The following is a 14,967-nucleotide window of genomic DNA, read 5'->3' as shown; positions in this document are numbered from 1 at the left end:
TAAACATAGGAACAGGTCTTTAGTCACCTTTTAGCCTACCCTGGTGAGTTTCTTCCAATTTAAACCAGACTTTAAACAAGCTAAGTTTGTCTCAATTTTGCATTGAGTACACCTTTTGGAATGAGAGACATGGACAGTCTCTATCACCCTTATCTCCATCAATCTTCCTTAGCAGAGTCTAGGATCTATGTTTATTTTCTCCTCAGCATGTGTCAGCCTTCATCTTGGGCTTTAAACAAGAAGTCTCCATTAGATAATCTTTCTGCCATCCATTTTTCAATCATAAAATCCCTGGAAAGGGTTAGCTTCCACACATTCTTTCATTTTTAATATAAACCCCTGGAAAGGGTTAGCCTCCAAAGTCAATTATTAAATGTCAAAATAAATAAAGATTCATTTATCTTAGGAGATAATTTCCCCAAAAGAGTCAAAACCCCTGGAAAGGGTCAGCCTCCAAAAACATGATAAAGTCAGTCTTTTAACAGACAAATTCACCAGCTGAGTCAAAATCCCTGGAAAGGGTTAGCTTCCAAAGAAAAACAGTCTTTTAATAAATAAAACCTCCTCAGTAGAGTCAAAACCAACAAAAATAGTTAGCCTCAACCTTGGGCTTCATACAAGGCACCCAAACAATAAAACTCCCCTGTCAAGAGTCAGCCTCAACCTTGGGCATTGTACAAGGCAGATAATAGAGTCTCCCCAGTGAGTTCTTCATCATTCAGTAGCCACAACCTTGGGCTTTGTACAAGGCAGATAAACCATATTTTCATGTGTCAAAGATTCCTAACACCTAGGATCTTTTCCCCATAGAGTCATCCATACTCAGTTTATTTAAGAGTCTGCCACAACCTTGGGCTTTGTACAAGGCAGAAAATAATGTTTTCCCTAGCTAGAGTCAGCCACAACCTTGGGCTTTGTACAAGGCACATAAAATAGAGTCATTCATTCAATTATCCTCAGCAATCAGCCACAACCTTGGGCTTTGTACAAGGCACACAAATAGAGTCTCCCTAAATAGAGTCAGCCTCAATTCTGGGCTTTGTACAGAACACCAAAATATCCTGTAATTAATCCCCAGTGGAGTCATCTCCCAGAGTCAATAATAATTAATTAATCAATCAAAAAGCCTCAAGCTTGGGCCTCATACAAGCCAGCTAAAGTCAAATCTTTTATACAGTAGATAGACATAGCTTATCTCTATAGAGAGATATTTTTACTACTCTACCACATTCAAACAAACAAACATTTCATTTCAATTTTAATCAAGTCTCCCATTTAGGATTTTGAAAGGCATGAGCTGGCAGTAGAACCCAGACATGTGGTAACTTTCCCTAATTTGGATGAGCAACTTTCTTTCATTTAAGAGGCATTTGACTGGTATACTTGCACATACACAAGTAAGGTCCCCCTCTTGAATGAAATGAATCCAGTTATTCTGTCACTCTTTTAAATGTTTGTGGTAGAATAGTACAAATACCTCTCTGTAGAGATGATTTCATGTCTCTTTACTGTAAACAGAGATTTAATTTCAAGCTTCAACCTTGAGCTTCAAGCAAGGCACCAAAAACAATTAATTTCCCTAGTTAGTTCCCCGAACTACATTAAGCTCTGACTTCCACTAGGGATATGTAGGCATGAGGTTCACAAGGAATCTCAGCGAGCTAATAAAATACCAAAAATAGTCAGTTTGTCTATATGTCTGTCTTTCTTTAAATCAATTCAATTCCTTCTCCTAACACAAAGGAGAAACTTTCTCAATCATTAGCAGCAAACACAATCACAATGACACAGAGAAGGTTCCTGTAGAGTACTACAGATATGTAGGGTGTTTAAACACTTCCCTATGTATAACCGACTCCCCGGACTCCAGAATTTCTAGTCTAGGTGAAATCCCCACACTTAGCAAACTCCTAGGGTTTAGTTGAGATCTTTTTTCCCCTTTCCTACTCTTAGGACCAATAAGAAAGTTCGTGTGATATCGTAGGAAGAACTGAAATAAAATTCATCCCACCACGGGCGCATTCTCCTTCCAAATTTCGCGTGAAGGGTTTAGCGTGCCGTCCTCCCAAGTGAAACGGGGAGGTAAAGAAAACGACCACCACATGGTTGATCATAATTCATCAAGAAAAGTTCAGAAATCGACAAAACTCAAAATTGCAAAATTAGAGTTTTTTACCTAAAAGTCAACTGAACTTTAACCGACCATAACTCTCTCATAATTTATCAGAAAAATTCCAACCAAAGCTCATTCTCAAGGAAATTCAATTCTCTACAACTTTGATGTTGGGACCAAGGTCAAGAAATGCTTCCGCCTAAGAGATATAAGCCAAAACATTACAGGTCATTTTCAAAGTCAACAAAAAGCAGTTTTTTGTCAAAGCCCATATCATCAAACTAACTTCTCCAAATGCAAAAACGCTTCCAAAGTGGCTTGTAGAGGACATCTTGGGTTTTCCAAAAAGTACAAGAACACTTTCATAGGATCAAAATTGAGGGAGATATGCCTTGATGAAGTTGACCTTTTTTGGAAAAATGCATGAAACAAGTAATGACCAAAATTTGATTTTTTTTCAAAAAAGGCCAATTTTTTTGTTATTCAATCTTGATTCTCATATGTTTAAAGATATTCACAACATATCCATGATTCATGACATTTTTATTTCATTTTAATTAAATTTTATTCATTTAAAATTTAATTAAAGTGAGATAATTCAAAGATATTATCCAAGATGCTCATATGATGCAAGCAATGATCCAATTCATCTCTAAAGGCCAAGATTCCATTCAAGATATGCAATGATCATAAGTTGGAAGGAATAATAAAACACTTGAGATTTTAAACCATGGTTAGTCTTTTTAACTTAAAGCATTAAATGCTAATATTCCATTTTATCTTCAAAGTTCATCATCACATATTTATTAATAATTGTCCAAATACTATCATCATTTTTTTGTTATAATAGAATATTCTAGCTAACCATATTTTTATTCCACCATCATTTCAATAGTTTATCTAACCATCTTATCTTATATTTTTCTACAAATCTTCATTCTCAATTTTTATTTTAGTTAATATTATTTTAATTAACCATGTTTTTGTTTAAATTTATTTTATTAGTTATGTTATTATTATTATCTTGTTTTTCTTTTTTATAATATTTTATATTTTTAATTTCATTTTTGTTATTGTCTTAAACTAAAATTAGTATTTAAGTTTTATTTTGATATTATCTTGTAACTTGATTTTACTATTTTTATTTTGATATTATCTTTAAATATTATATTTTAATTTTTATTTATTATCCTTATATATTATAAGATAGAATTGTTAAGTCACCATTCAACAAATTCTATTCAAACTTCATAATTCTATCCATTAACCATTAATGTCTTAATGTTTCAAACTCAATTCCAATTTAATTTCTCTCCATCTTATGTCATTGCATACATCACCTTACTTGTAACACCCTTATAAACCCCGCGGAAATTAATAAAATAATTCAGAGTAAAACATGAAAACAAGGGTGCCACAATTCAATTTAAAACAAATTATCATAAATCAATTGTCATGCTTCACTTAGGGGAAAATCATCCATTTAACAAAATCATGTTTCTATACAGCGGAACATTAATCAACAGATAAGCATAACATCATCTATGCAATATCTCACAAAATTACTCCAATAATAACAAAATAGAGTATCATCATAAACTCTAAACTAACGTTCCCCCAGTGTTACAATATCAGAGCATGACACCGACGCTATACCAAATAAACTGACTCATGAGCTAATCCTCACCGAGCCAAAAGCCGCTACTCGCCAATCTGAAATCATCAAAGTAAGGGTGAGTCTCATTCACAATTAACAAATGTTATCGAATCATAAACAATAACACATCATAGTCACATTATTCATCCAATTTCGTTATATTCAGATTGTCAGGAAGTACTCATCAACACACAACACAAATAGAATACATTACCAAGAGGCAACACCATAATTCATCCAAACAAATCATAACCATTACACAATCATCACATATTATAACATTGGACAATCTTCCATTCATGTTATAATAACACAAGTAACCTAATGCAAATGCAACTATATGCATGTGGTACCAAAATCTGGGATAACCCAACTCGCCGATCCACCATCGTCAAGGATACGGCAACACCCACTCACTAATTCCAGACAATGGGAATTAGCTACCACTGATCCACCATCGTCAAGGATCAGCCACATAATGATTATGAATGCATGTATCAACCATAACATGCTTATCACCCACATAAATCAACCAAATGTCATAATCATCAACCACCACAATAATCAATAGCCATACACAGTTATGCTATTTCTCAACCACAATAAAATACATATTTTACATCAACAATATATGTATAACAAACACCAATTACACCCACAACATCATAACACGTAAATCATTCATTATACAGTGCAACAACGATAACACCCCTCACAATCGTGTACCAAGTACAACAAAGCAACTCATCAACGACAGAGTATTTACCTCATCATTCCTCAAAACACATGATAACCATATTTACCATGAACAACACCCATTTTCACAATTAACAGAAGCAACCACATTATCACAACATACATCATTGCACATATTAAATTATGCACACAACAACCATTGCACCTCATCAGCTATGCAAAACCAGAATAAACCACATTTGAAGAAAATGATACTTTTTAAAATAAAATCAAGTTGTTATTGTTTTATTCGTTTCATATGGTAGAACATTCAATTTAAGGAACAACGTCCAAAACGGCGTCTAAAACGGACTTACGGTTTGAAAGTTACACATCTTTAACTTTTTACAAGAAAACAGTTATCGCTACAGCACGCGGCGCAACCAGAGTTCGCAGCGCGACCTGAAGCATACAAACACGTTCGCGGCGCCAACCTATGCACGCGGCACGATGCGAGAAAACAAGTACGCCTTCGCGGCGCGCACCTACCTTCGCGGCGCGAACTGGCAAAAGTCAGAGCTTTCATCGCATTTGACAGCATTACGGGATTTACCCCAAAATCCCCAAAACCAAACCAAGTTATGTTATGAACCTCAAATACCACCATAACAGCCACATACATGTTATGACACAAATATAACACCCAAGGAGGATCATTTAATCATCATAACAATCCTATAATCATACAATTCATCAAATCATACAATTCCCCTCAAAATCATCCCAAAACCCCAATCCATCATACAACCAATTGACACAAACAATGCATCTAAATCAGTCCTATTATCTATAATACGATAAAAGATATTAACCGGAAGAGTCCCCCCTTACCTTAGCCAAAGGTCTTGATTAGCCCTCTTCCTCTTCTGTTCCTCTTTCACGTATCAGCTTTCCAATCTCTCATCTCCTCTGCTCTGCTTTTCACGTTCCTTTTTCCTTTTTCCCAATTTTCCTTATTTCCTTTATTTTATGAAAACATAAAATAATTAGTAATGGGCTTACTCCCTTAGCACCCCCATACTACTAATCTCACCATTCTAGCCCAATGGCCCTTAATCCATAATTTTCTAATAATTCAACAAAATACCAAATAATTCTAAATAATAATTTAATTTCCGATTAAATTAAAATTAGAAAATATGGGGTGTTACTACTCTCCCCCACTAAAAGAGTTTTCGTCCTCGAAAACATACCTCAAGTAACCAGCTCGTATAAGAGTCCTTCACCTGAGTCTCCAGCTCTCAATTAACATTACCATCAGTCAATCCCCAAAAATCCATCTGACATAACCAACAGGAAACATGTTTCATACATTCAAATCCCAGTTCTTGCGTCGCATTTGACTATCCAAAAGTATACCACTCGCTTTATCTCCAAAAAGGTTAACAGCAACAGAACATTGAGGTACAACCTATACAATACGCTCAACAAACGAGTAATACAATTACACAATTTATAGTATGATCACACTTGATCAACAATACAGTAATGGATCCCTTCTACCAAACATACCAACCTTAGACACGCTTTTCCATCTGAGCGATAAGGTAATACTTACACTTTTCACCAACCGCTTCCTTCAAGAAACTCAATACTCATATTCCTATACCATTGAATTCCAATTATCTGACTCCTCTTAAATCACACCAGTAATTATCCAACACGTTACATTCCGCTTTTTCCGCACTACTCTGACTACTCATCACAATCATCTATACCAAATAGATTTCTGAGTTTTACCCGATTCCGACTCTCTTTACTCATTCGTTTCAAGAATCATTCTTCATCATTCATGGTACTAATCTACCATTTAGCAATCCTTACTCGCATCCAACGAACCAATTCCTGATTTACTTCCTCTATTTAAACATCCTAACCATCAGAACAAGTACACACTCATCAGCCTCAGTATACCATCGCTTACAAAAAAGCTCAACTAAGTCACGCTCTCTACTAAGAATCAAATCAACTCCGTCCTTCATAGAGTGTAATTCCTCATTATATATGGAATTTACAATATCACCTCAATAACAGCACAAAATTATTACAGCATCATATATTATCAATCCTTCGTTTTAATTTCGCCGAATACATACTCGTTAACTACGTACAACCGTAATGACATATTCATCATCTCGGAAATTATTCAAAAGAGTTATAATTCTTCGACACGACATCCTTACATCCACTGGATTCTAAATCCAACATATAGATCAATACATATTCTCTGTGTAGGCTTCCGACATATTAATTCCTTACTTCCCGCGAGTAGTACTCATAACACTACTCCACATCACACTTTCGCTGCGCGACTCTGATTACCCGTCTTAAGTCATCATCCACCATGTTGCACTCTTTCATATTCACTTCTTCATAAGTTCACACAACATAGTGAGTGATTATTCTCACGGCTTAGTATTCATCATATCTTAAACCATTAAGGTAACAAAACAAGCTTATCTCTTCTATATGATTCCATCTACTACCAACAAGAGATTTAGGGTGATCAAGTCCTAAATTTGTCAATATTAGTTGAAAATCATATTTAAGCATAAACCGTCGTTACTACATAATAGTGTCCATTTCCGAGTTTGCACCCAAACTCATTAACATCGTCATAGTTCAATAATCCACTACGGTGTCCTTCTTCTAGAATATTCTTCCGAAGCTCAAAACATCAGTTACACAAATCCAATCACTCAACCTCATTATATTATTCCCGTCGATTCTGAATTCACCGCCTTTACCTTGGTAATTCAAAGTCAACCTATCGATCAACTCAACATCATCTTTCTGACCTTCTCTAATCTCGTTAAGAATACCACTAGTCATCTTCTAGTATACTCAATCTAACACTATTAGGATCACCTTCACATACCAACTCAAGTCTCTAAATTGTCCAATTAAATCCAACTCATTCATCCTTAGCACCGACATATTTAAAAACTTCCTACGCAACACAATAGCACAACATTCATAACTCGTGGTTTTAATCCAAATTCTATTACATCCTTCACGTCCAATTATCATCCCACTCGGAATCTCAACAAAGTCTCCCTCACGTCAACAATGTTAGAAATTCCCTACAATCCTTCTTTTATACTTATCGTTACCTTGCCATCACAAATACGATTCCAAGGGTTCTAAAGTTTGTCCCATCTTTACTACTAATTTACTCATTCACTAAAATCCATCGGTATTCAAATCATCTTTGTGACCGAACATCTCATCGACTTATTCATCAACAACATGGTCTACTCCACGTCGTTTCAAACAATCGCGGTAGTAGGCATTCTTATTCAACAAGTTTCACGCTTCTATAACCGACTTCAGAACCTCTCCTCATAGGGTCACTCTACCGTATTTATAACTCTTCCATAAATTAGAACACAATCCCTCCTCCTCGTAGGTTCAAACGGCACATTAATCCGACACTCGGAACCCAAGATATGAATTTTCCAATCATTGTCCGAAAATGCAACACTGACATCATGCAGCGACACTCTATATGATATATCCAAAACTCCTCAATTGGTAAATTCAATTCTTAAAATTACTTCTCAAAAAAACCTTCCAAGTATTCCTTCGATCCATTCAACACTGACACTGACATCCCGTGCAGTACCAATAAACAAGTCTAGTTATAAGAGCAAGAGTAACCGTAACTTCGCCTCCTTCCAACGTCATCCTGTCACAATTAATTATGTTACAGCTGCTGCAACCATTTTTATAACAAAGTTCATCTCGTTAGCTTTCCGACGCTTCAAACGGAACTCAATTCGGATGTTCATAACTCCAGTTATGAATTTTCGGAGTTCCGCAGCTATTCAGCAATTTTCCTGCGTTTTGCTTACGAAAATCTCTCTCCAAAGCTCATTCTCTTCAACTCTATCACATTCCAAACAGCCCCTTATCATATCTCTTTACTTCCAAACATCATTATAACTTGAGCAACACTTCCCATCGCCGAAGCGCAATTTTTGGAACATTACTACATCAATCCTCTTCGCAAACTTGCAGCTGAACCTCTTCTGAGTCGTAAGGCTACTCAACTGACAGCTTCGCAGCACACCAGCAGAGCTGACACATTGCAACTTTCCAATTTCCTTCTCTTACAATAACTGTCAATTACCTCTAATCATCTTCCTTCAAGATGTTCCAACTCAATTCCCAGTGAAGTCTTAATTCCAAGTCACCTTCAATTCGGAAAATAACAAACTCCGACAACGCTCGCACTGTTGCCAACAACAGCCTACTGAATCAATCTTCTTGCAACTGAACATAACCGAGAAGCGAAGCTTCTCCCCCACTTGTTTCAATCCAACCCCTGCAACAAACAACCAAGTACCGACAGTGATTCACTCACATGTCGCGTACCAAGGAATAAAATGCCGACAATATACAACTGTCGCGCAACTCAACTGACTCAACAATTGGCCGGACGGACCGACCTGCTCTGATACCACTATTGTAACACCCTTATAAACCCCGCGTAAATTAATAAAATAATTCAGAGTAAAACATGAAAACAAGGGTGCCACAATTCAATTTAAAACAAATTATCATAAATCAATTGTCATGCTTCACTTAGGGGAAAATCATCCATTTAACAAAATCATGTTTCTATACAGCGGAACATTAATCAACAGATAAGCATAACATCATCTATGCAATATCTCACAAAATTACTCCAATAACAACAAAATAGAGTATCATCATAAACTCTAAACTAACGTTCCCCCAGTGTTACAATATCAGAGCATGACACCGACGCTATACCAAATAAACTGACTCATGAGCTAATCCTCACCGAGCCAAAAGCCGCTACTCGCCAATCTGAAATCATCAAAGTAAGGGTGAGTCTCATTCACAATTAACAAATGTTATCGAATCATAAACAATAACACATCATAGTCACATTATTCATCCAATTTCGTTATATTCAGATTGTCAGGAAGTACTCATCAACACACAACACAAATAGAATACATTACCAAGAGGCAACACCATAATTCATCCAAACAAATCATAACCATTACACAATCATCACATATTATAACATTGGACAATCTTCCATTCATGTTATAATAACACAAGTAACCTAATGCAAATGCAACTATATGCTTGTGGTACCAAAATCTGGGATAACCCAACTCGCCGATCCACCATCGTCAAGGATACGGCAACACCCACTCACTAATTCCAGACAATGGGAATTAGCTACCACTGATCCACCATCGTCAAGGATCAGCCACATAATGATTATGAATGCATGTATCAACCATAACATGCTTATCACCCACATAAATCAACCAAATGTCATAATCATCAACCACCACAATAATCAATAGCCATACACAGTTATGCTATTTCTCAACCACAATAAAATACATATTTTACATCAACAATATATGTATAACAAACACCAATTACACCCACAACATCATAACAGGTAAATCATTCATTATACAGTGCAACAACGATAACACCCCTCACAATCGTGTACCAAGTACAACAAAGCAACTCATCAACGACAGAGTATTTACCTCATCATTCCTCAAAACACATGATAACCATATTTACCATGAACAACACCCATTTGCACAATTAACAGAAGCAACCACATTATCACAACATACATCATTGCACATATTCAATTATGCACACAACAACCATTGCACCTCATCAGCTATGCAAAACCAGAATAAACCACATTTGAAGAAAATGATACTTTTTAAAATAAAATCAAGTTGTTATTGTTTTATTCATTTCATATGGTAGAACATTCAATTTAAGGAACAACGTCCAAAACGGCGTCTAAAACGGACTTACGGTTTGAAAGTTACACATCTTTAACTTTTTACAAGAAAACAGTTATCGCTACAGCACGCGGCGCAACCAGAGTTCGCGGCGCGACCTGAAGCATACAAACACGTTCGCGGCGCCAACCTATGCACGCGGCGCGATGCGAGAAAACAAGTACGCCTTCGCGGCGCGCACCTACCTTCGCGGCGCGAACTGGCAAAAGTCAGAGCTTTCATCGCATTTGACAGCATTACGGGATTTACCCCAAAATCCCCAAAACCAAACCAAGTTATGTTATGAACCTCAAATACCACCATATCAGCCACATACATGTTATAACACAAATATAACACCCAAGGAGGATCATTTAATCATCATAACAATCCTATAATCATACAACTCATCAAATCATACAATTCCCCTCAAAATCATCCCAAAACTCCAATCCATCATACAACCAATTGACACAAACAATGCATCTAAATCAGTCCTATTATCTATAATACGATAAAAGATATTAACCGTAAGAGTCCCCCCTTACCTTAGCCAAAGGTCTTGATTATCCCTCTTCCTCTTTTGTTCCTCTTTCACGTATCAGCTTTCCAATCTCTCATCTCCTCTGCTCTGCTTTTCACGTTCCTTTTTCCTTTTTCCCAATTTTCCTTATTTCCTTTATTTTATGAAAACATAAAATAATTAGTAATGGGCTTACTCCCTTAGCACCCCCATACTACTAATCTCACCATTCTAGCCCAATGGCCCTTAATCCATAATTTTCTAATAATTCAACAAAATACCAAATAATTCTAAATAATAATTTAATTTCCGATTAAATTAAAATTAGAAAATATGGGGTGTTACATTACTTGTTCCATAAGCCAAGTTTTTCCTATAAATAGGCAACCATATGTTCATAATTAAAGGGGGGGGGGGTGGGGGGACACCAAAAAAAACATTGTCAAGTCTTTGTTTTCTCTTTTCTTTTCTCTCTTCCAAGTTTTAAGTTTCAAAGGGAGTAAGAATTTGGAATTGCAAAACCAAGAAACCTCCACTCAAACCAAGCATCATTTGAAGGTAAGTTTCCTCACTTTGAAACTCTATAAAATATGCATCATTTATATTTCATTTTAATTTAATAGTTTCTTTTATTTTCCAAATATACTTTGATTTATTTATCTAAGTATTCATCCTTGTTTCCTTTTTTACTTGATGATGTTAAATATTGAAATACTTCTTTGCCATTGATCAAGCTCACCATGATCCATCATAAACTCACCACACAAGATCCTTTTATTCAATATCTTTTAATCAATTTATTTTCTTTGCATAATTAATTAAAAATACCTAAAAAACCAAAAAAATATTTTTCCTTTAGATTTAGGTTTATATTTTTATAATCTAAGTTTTGACATAAAAAAGAATATTTCTCTTGTTAAGTTTAATTATTTGTATAATTATTTGTTTAATTAGTTTGTTAATTAACTTAAAATCAATTCCAAAAAAATCACAAAAAAAAAAATCGAATTAAGTTTAATTTGTTTTTATATTTATTTTTGTAGTTTATTTGATATTATTTCTTATCTTTTTCTTTGTCCCGAATTGGAATAAAAGATCAAATATGGCAGAGATTGTATGCAGTTGATTTAAGACTTTTGGAAATTTATCGTGTAGTCGCTATGATTCTATCAAGCTTCTCATAAATTTTCATTAACTTTAAGTCCGAGATAATCATTCACTCACCATCGATCTTCACTAACATCGTGGATATACTTGACTAGCTTCAAGATGATTCGCGTGCTAACATACTAACAATTAACTTTAAATTCCGCATTTTATTATATTGTTCTTTATATTTCTTGCTTTATACTTTATTTTATCATTCATCATATTTATGTTTATGTTATTTTCTCTTTGTCCATTTGGACATATTATTTATATTTCTGCTATTTTCTCTTTGTCCATTTGGACATATTATTTATATTTCTGCTATTTTTTCTTTGTCCATTTGGACATATTATTTATATTTCTGTCATTTTTTCTTTGTCCATTTGGACATATTATTTATATTTCTGCTATTTTTTCTTTGTCCATTTGGACATATTATTTATATTTCTGTCATTTTTTCTTTGTCCATTTGGACATATTATTTATGTTTCTGCTATTTTTTCTTTGTCCATTTGGACATATTATTTATGTTTCTGTCATTTATTCTTTGTCCATTTGGACATATTATTTATATTTCTGCTATTTTTTCTTTGTCCATTTGGACATATTATTTATATTTCTGCTATTTTTTCTTTGTCCATTTGGACATATTATTTATATTTCTGCTATTTTTTCTTTGTCCATTTGGACATATTATTTATGTTTCCGCTATTTTCTCTTTGTCCATTTGGACATATTATTTATGTTCCCGCTATTTTCTCTTTGTCCATTTGGACATATTATTTATGTTCCCGCTATTTTCTCTTTGTCCATTTGGACATATTATTTATGTTCCCGCTATTTTCTCTTTGTCCATTTGGACATATTATTTATGTTTCCGCTATTTTCTCTTTGTCCATTTGGACCTATTATTTATGTTTCCGCTATTCTCTCTTTGTCCATTTGGACATATTATTTATGTTTCCGCTATTTTCTCTTTGTCCATTTGGACATATTATTTATGTTTCCGCTATTTTCTCTTTGTCCATTTGGACATATTATTTATGTTTCCGCTATTTTCTCTTTGTCCATTTGGACATATTATTTATGTTTCCGCTATTTTTTCTTTGTCCATTTGGACATATTATTTATGTTTCCGCTATTTTCTCTTTGTCCATTTGGACATATTATTTATGCTTCCGCTATTTTTTCTTTGTCCATTTGGACGCATTGTTTATGTTTCCGTCATCTTCCTTTTGTCCACTTGGACCATATTTTTACCTTTGAGCTAAAACATTAATAATCAAGATAAAACTTAAAAAAAAGCACTTTGCACACTTGCACCTCTATGGTTCTCCCTCTTATTACTTTTTTTAATCATACCATCATTTAAGAAAAGTATTAAATGCATAGGAAAGGTCTTATAAATTGAGAGTAGATAACTCCTAATTGCTTGCTCAAACACTTTCATTTTCAAACAACGTATTTTCAAAACTTCTCATCTATTTTCAAAACTTTCATCTGGTATTTGAAGGGCATTATTCCCGGTGAAACTCTTTAGAGACCTATGTGACATATTGTCCATCTTCACTTCTTCTATTTTCAAATCAATAAAGCATTTAAAAAGTGGGTTAAGCAATTAAGAGCCCATGGATAACCATGGATACAAAGGGTGCTTAAAACCTTCCCTTTGTATAACCAACTCCCCGAACCCAAAATCTGTCAAAAGGTATTTTTTTCTGTTCTTTTATGCCTTTCCTAAATATTGGACAAAATAAAAGTCGGTGGCGACTCTTGCAAAAAATAAAAAAATATCAAAGATAAAAAAGAGCAAGGAGTCAGTTTGCCTCAAAAAACCGAGTTTACAGCAATGAGCCAGGTCACTACAAGAATGAGTGTCCAAAGCTTCAGAAGGAAAAGCCCAAAAAGAAGTTTCATAAGAAGAAAGGTCTTATGGCAACTTGGGATGATTCAGATTCATCAGAATCAGAATCAGACTCTGAAGGTGAGCAGGCAAACATTGCACTGATAGCCACAGTTGATGATGGATCAGAATCTACACTAGAATCAGATTCTGAAGAGGTATTTTCTGAACTGACCAGAGAAGAGTTAGTTTCCAGTCTAACAGAACTTCTGGAACTCAAAGCTCATCTTAGTATCAAATACAAAAAGCTAAAAAAGTTGTTTGAATCTGAAACTAAGAAGCTGGAAGTGGAAAATTCTGAACTGAAGGAAAAAGTTTTAAAATTATCCAAAGATGTTGGATCTCCTTCTGATTCAGAAAAGTCCATTCCTAGCCTGAACCATATTTTGAAGGAATATGACTTGAGCTTTAGGAAGTTCTTATCAAGAAGTATTGGCAGAAGTCACCTTGCTTCTATGATATAGGCTCACATCACATGCCAAAAGCTTTCACATAACACACACTAAGAAGCATGTGACACAACCTAGAAAATATCATGTAACTCAGAATAAAGATTATCATGCTGTTCCTCCCATTATTTATAATGCTAAACCCAAGTTCAATCAGAACTTGAGGAGAACTAACAAGAAAGGACCCAAGAAAATGTGGGTACCTAAGGATAAGATTATTCCCGTTGCAGATATCCTTGGCTGCAAAGAAGAAAAAGGAAAGCATGTCATGGTACCTGGACTCTGGGTGCTCTCAACACATGACGGGAAGAAGGTCTATGTTCCAAGACCTGGTGCTTAAATCTGTTGGAGAAGTTAAGTTCGGAGGAGATCAGAAGGGCGAGATAATTGGCTCAGGAACCATAAAGTCTGGTAACTCTCCTATAACTAATGTTCTTCTGGTAGATGGATTAGCTCATAACTTGTTGTCCATAAGTCAATTAAGTGACAATGATTATGACATAATCTTTAATCAAAAGTCTTGCAAGGCTGTAAGTCAGAAGGATGGCTCAATCCTATTTACAGGAAAAAGAAAGAACAACATTTATAAGACAGATCTTTAAGATCTTAAGAATCAGAATGTAACTTGTCTTATGTTTGT

This window comes from Vicia villosa, linkage group LG6, assembly GCF_029867415.1.
Source record: "Vicia villosa cultivar HV-30 ecotype Madison, WI linkage group LG6, Vvil1.0, whole genome shotgun sequence".
Lineage (NCBI taxonomy): Eukaryota > Viridiplantae > Streptophyta > Magnoliopsida > Fabales > Fabaceae > Vicia > Vicia villosa.
The sequence above is the reverse complement of the archived record's forward strand: the minus strand, read 5'-3'. Positions refer to the sequence as shown.